The sequence below is a fragment of the Notamacropus eugenii genome, chromosome 4 (assembly GCF_028372415.1).
Source record: "Notamacropus eugenii isolate mMacEug1 chromosome 4, mMacEug1.pri_v2, whole genome shotgun sequence".
In the NCBI taxonomy this organism is placed as follows: Eukaryota; Metazoa; Chordata; class Mammalia; order Diprotodontia; family Macropodidae; genus Notamacropus; species Notamacropus eugenii.
In genome coordinates, this window is record NC_092875.1 from 182938955 (window position 1) to 182944954 (window position 6000).

Consider the following 6000-nt stretch of genomic DNA (forward strand, 5'->3'; position numbering starts at 1 on the left):
GGGAGGAAGGAAGGAAGAAAGGAAGGAAGGAAGGAAGGAAGGGAGGAAGGAAGGAAGGAAGGACGGAAGGAAGGAAGGAAGGAAGGAAGGAAGAAAGGAACTCCTTTTGGTGCTGACTGGGGATAGCTATAGGCCTGACTGACAAAAGAGCTAAAAGAGCTCTAGGAATGGGCAATCCATCAAAGAAGCATTAACATTCCTTTTGAGGAATTAAAAAGTCTTCCAGTATATGGCAGCAACTTTTATGAATGGTACAAAAAAAATGCTGGGCTATGAGAGTTCAAAGAAAGGAGGATTCTGCAGGATTTTTCCCCAGAGGACTAGCACTTCATGAACCTTTACTGAAAAGAAATTCATATTATTTAACATCAAGTTCCTTCTTGCTATTTTATTCTCTCTTGGAAAAGAATTTGTCTTGTCCCATTTATGGCAGCTAGCAAAAGCATTCCTCCCTCCACTCATTCTCTTTTTCTCTAGACTAAACATTCCCAATTCTCCTCAGGCTTTCTTTTTGAACTTCATTTTCCAAACTATTTTTCATGTATGCTGTCCTTCCCTTGAATGCTCTCCAAAAATTTTAAAAAGTGGAGCCCAAAATGGAACAAAGTTCTTCCCAAAAGTTGAGTAATTGCCAAAGAGGACAGACTGAGTATTTTGCTAAGAATTTTTCCTCATAATCTAATTTCTATGGGGAAAAAGTAGCAGATTATTAAGAAAAAAATGTTCTCTTATTTTTTTCTTCTGTAGGTTAACTGGTTTCATTGAAAAGGGTCATGAAAAGTCCTGCTTAAAGAATTGGACAGAGTTTATCCATTTTAATGAACTGAGCAGCATTCTGGACCTGAAGTCAGGAAGAGCTGAATTAAAAACTGTTCTTAGACACATATTAACTGTATGACCCTGGGTAAATCACTTAACCTCTCAATCTTCCTGAGTCTCCTTATGTATAAAATGTAGGTAGTAACAGCATCTAGCTCCAAGAGTTTTTATAGGATAAAATGAAGTAATATCTGTAAAGTGGTTTGCAAACTTTAAAGTCTTATGTAAATAGTGGCTATTATTATTTATTAATATCATACAGCTTATCTGAACCTAATTATTATAGTAACAACAAGCAAGTGCTTCATATTATTTTCTATGCAGGACAGAAGGAAGGAAAAGGGAAAAGAAAAGAATAAGCCTTTACTGAATGCCTACACTGTGCCAGGCACTATACTAATTGTTTTTACATTTGAATTATTTCATTGACTGTTGGCATGTCACTTTTTGGTAAGGAAGGCCTAATCTTAAATGTTTTTCAGGAAACAAGACCTAGACAAAACTTTCTTTGAAAGTTTCCTTTTCAAATAGATTGCAATAATAGATATTCTGCTCCACAATCTATTTTGTGACACATTGAATGACACCAGTTTTTAAAAGTTGGATTAGAAAGTTTTATCTTAGGTCCTATTGCTATAGGTCTTTCCAGTTAATAAAACTTTGGGAATAAAAGATTCCTTTTTCCCATATGTAAACAACAAAACAAAACAAAACAAACCTGAGACAATGAAGAGATATGGCTGCCTCCAGGGTTCTGATCAGTAACATGAATGAGCCAGGTAACCAGCGAGAGATGTGTGCCTAATTGTACACGTTGGTATCCTTAGCAGGAATAGATGCTTATTACTTTTTACAAAAAAACTGCGGTAAGTGTTCATTGACTGGCATAATGGAAATTGAGCTCAAATTAGGTGGAAACAAAATGGAAAAGCTTTCATTTAACCTGCAGAAATGTGGGAGGAATGATGGGTATTTGGAGACAAGCTTAAACAATTTCTAGGTGTGTTCTGTGTTAGTGCTAGGAATTTCAAGAGAAACCTCTTGGCAGAATAAGCTCACTTAACTATGCACCATTCAGATTCAAAAGGCTTTACAGTTATCTCTGTATTAAGATGAAGACATCAGTCTAAGAGGGATGTTGGAGATTTAGTGCTCCCAGGAATCTAACAACACCTTGCAGTAGGGGACAGGAAGGCGATAAGACTTAGCTTAATGCTTCCTGATCTCGAGACAGAAAATGCTTTCAAAAACTCCCCATTGAAACTGACAAGGAGGTGAGGAAGCCCAAGGTCAGCTGATTTCTTAACAAAACTGAAAAGCATCAAGTGTCCTTGAAGAAAGGGCCAAGTTTAAAGCCAAACCATCATTAACATAATAGCTGTTGCAAATACCACACAAAAAAATGAGATTTTGGGACAGGGTAGGGTATCATTGAATTAGAGATGGAAATGTCAAGGGAAAAGATAAAATCTATTTAGTAAATTGTTAGACTGATCACTTGGGCCTGGTTCATATATAAAATAAAAGCAAGTCAGTCTGAGATTGGATTGGAATGCTTCCAATCAATTTTCAATACCAGGGGGAAAAGACTGGCAAATTTGAACAGAAGAAAGGCAAAATAGCAGCCATTTGCAGTGAAATAGCCCAGACTTGGTAGGGGTTGCACGTGAAGAAATGTTTTGTCATTTCCAGTATAGGATTTTGCCAGACCCTTCTGTGGGGCCTTTGTTTAAGTGAATTCTTCTTCTAGCTCTAAATGAATATGAACCAATTTAGGAAGGCACTGAAGATTAAAGGGGTCTCACAGGCTTTCTAGTCCAACCCCTTCATTTTACAGATGAGGGTCAATGAGATTAAATTATTTGCCTAAGGTCATATAGGTAATGAGTATTAGAGAGAGGCTGGAAACCAGATCTCCTGGGTCCAGGCTCAAAGCTCTTTCCATTGTACTATTCTGCCTCACTTTGCAGGTAAGTCATAAGGAATGGTCACAAAACTAGTAAGTCAGAGATGGGTTTTGAACTCAGATCTTTCTAATGCCAAACCCAGTACATTATCTGCTAAAGAAAACCAATTTGCCTCTTCCAAATAAACACTATGAGTGTAAATGCAAATATGGCCATCATTTATTATATGTTTACCATGTGCGTTGAAGGAGATACAAAATTTAGATTGTTATGGTACATGACCTCAAGTTGTAATTTAGTAAATGTAGTTTCTAATTTCTCCTTCACCTCCATTAATTACTGTTCATTTCTTTTCTTGTCATTGTTGTTCAATGATCTGTTGTGTCCAACTCTTCATGACCCTATGGACCATAGTACCCTAGGCCCATCTGTCCTTCACTGTTTTCTGAAGTCTATCCAAGCTCATGTTCACTGTTTCTATGACATATTCATCCATTTCATTCTCTGCTGTTCTCTTCTCTTTAGCCTTCTATTTTTCCTAACATCAGAGTCTTTTCCAATGAATCTTGTCTTCTCATTACGTAGCCAAAATAATTATGCTTCAGCTTCCATATTTGTCTTTCCACTTAATATTTTGTCCATAATATCCTTCAAAACCTGCATCAAAATGACTTATTATGATTCTTCTGACTTTCTGCCCTTCAGTATTTCTGGATTTTGTCTTTAAGATGTATTACTTTCTCAATAAGTTGCTTTGTTTATATCTCTTGGATCCTCCAGCTAGACTGTAAGCTCCTTAGGGACAGTCACTGAATCTTCTGTTTGTTACCTACTGATAGCATGGCTACATGACTCTATGCAAGTTACTTAACCTTTCAATATCCTAGACCAATCTCTAAGACTACGTAAGTTGCAGAAAGAGTGTCAAGTTACCTTGGTGGAGATTTCTTTCCACAAAAATTGGTCTATTTTTTTATTTTTTAATGTTTAACAATCACTGCCATACAATTGAGATTTTATCCCCCCCACACCTACCCCCCACTACCCCTCTCCCTCCCCATGGCTGCATACAATTCTGTATAGGTTCTACATATACTTTCCTATTGAGTACATTTTCACTATAGTCATGCTATGTAGTCGGACTAAAATAAATGGAAGAAATCATATAACAAATCAAAACATGATACACAAAAACATACACATACACAAATATGATCTGCTAAATTCTGCGAATGACTTCCATATTTCTTTCTCTGAGTGTGGAAGGCATTTTGCCTTAGAGAACCACCATTGGGATTTTTTTTTTTTAAGAAGTTCTTGCGTTATTACAAAATTCCAAGTCTACCAGAAAAAACTCTCGCACACTGTGGTCGTTGCTGTGCACAAAGTTCTCCTGGTTCTGCTCCTTTCACTCAGCATCAGGTCATATAAGTCCTTCCAGGCCTCTCTGAAGTCTTCTTGTTCATCATTTCTTATGGCACAATAGTACTCCATTACATTCATATACCATAATTTATTCAGCCATTCCCCAATTGATGGACATCCCCTTGACTTCCAGTTTTTGGCAACTACAAAGAGTGCTGCTATAAATATTTTTGTACATGTGGGACCCTTTCCCATTTTTATGATCTCTTGGGAATACAGTCCTAGTAGCGATATTGCTGGGTCAAAGGGTATGCACATTTTTGTAGCTCTTTGGGCATAGTTCCAAATTGCTCTCCAGAATGGCTGGATGCGCTCGCAGCTCCAAATTGGTCTATTTTTGATATCAAGTTTGAGACAGACTGTATTGCATTCCCCAGAGAGCTCATGAAGACTCAAAGGCCTTCCTACAGCAAAAGAAGTTCTTCACACCGAAGAAATCACAGGTTCATTGTTCTGGTGGAAGGAAGGAAGGAAAGAAGGAAGGAAGGAAGGAAGGAAGGAAGGAAGGAAGGAAGGAAGGAAGGAAGGAAGGAAGGAAGGAAGGAAGGAAGGAAGGAAAGGAAGAAAGGAAGGAAGGAAAGGAAGAAAGGAAAGGAAGGAAGAAAGAAGTAAAAGAGAGAAAGAAGAGGAAGAGGAGGAGGAGGAGAAGAAATAATAAAGAGACATGCTGGAACAAAATAGCCAGGGTGGAAGCTGGAAAATGAGAGAGAGAGGTGTTGTGCAAATTCAAAAATATAGTAAGTGCCTAGGTTGTTACAGATAATCATTTACCCTTTGGGGGTAAGGCTAATCCCAGAAGACAACGAGGCCTTAGCTTTTATCCTATGAGGTAATTTATACATTATGTACTTTTCTTAACACAAGAAGATTGGCCTGATGCCTGTAAAAACTGTGTTCAGTGGCCTGGCATTAAGAGGATTTGTCCAGACTATTTTGTAAAGGTCATCCAATCCCCAGATAAGATGAGGTGCTTGGAAAAAGTTATTATTGGACCCCAAACATTTGGAACAACAATTACTTTCCTAATCAATCTCAGCTCCAGAGAACTCTCTAGCTCAATGCAGTTCATCTGTGTCACTGTGTATGGGCTAAATATTGCATGAGTCTTGGAATCTTGGATAGGTTTTCCCCAGTCATTCTCTAGTCTAGGGTCAGTGTGGGAGAATGTAGGAATTATTTTGTGCACTGGGTGGGAGAGGGTCTAGTTTTTGGAATGTCAATAGCATTTGCTTTGATAGAGATTGGCAGACCTGTTGCCATGGCTCCAAAGTAAACCAGATTCCCCCATTTCAGTGGTTACCTTCATGGGACTAGTTCTCTGAAAAGTCAGAGAAGATTCTCTTCACAGTTTGATTTAAAGAATATCTAAATCCCCTAATGGACCTTAGATTAACCTCTTTAAGTACACAGACATCCATTTTTAAATACCTTTGAAAGGTTAACACAGGTTAACTTATCAGTGCCCATTAGTATGAATTAGGTCATCATACTAGCCTTTCTTATCAAATAGACAGCTCTATCAATGGGGTGATGTGCTGTCAGAAAATTTAAGTGAACTTGAGTTGTGGAAACACAAGTATAGAGTACAGAATAAGGACTGTATATACTAACCCTATCATTCTCTACATTGGTCAAACTATACCCAGAGTCTTTGACCTGGTTCTGGGGATTGATAATACTGAATATGTCTCAGAGGACAGTGGAAACAATGCTATATGAGGAATGGTTAAAAGGTCTGGGATGCTTGGCTTGGAGAAGAGATCTGGTGGGAAAATAATAGCTGTCTTCAAACCTCTGAAAGGTTCTTATATGGATGAAATCTGAGAATTTTAAGGTAGGGAAAGACCTT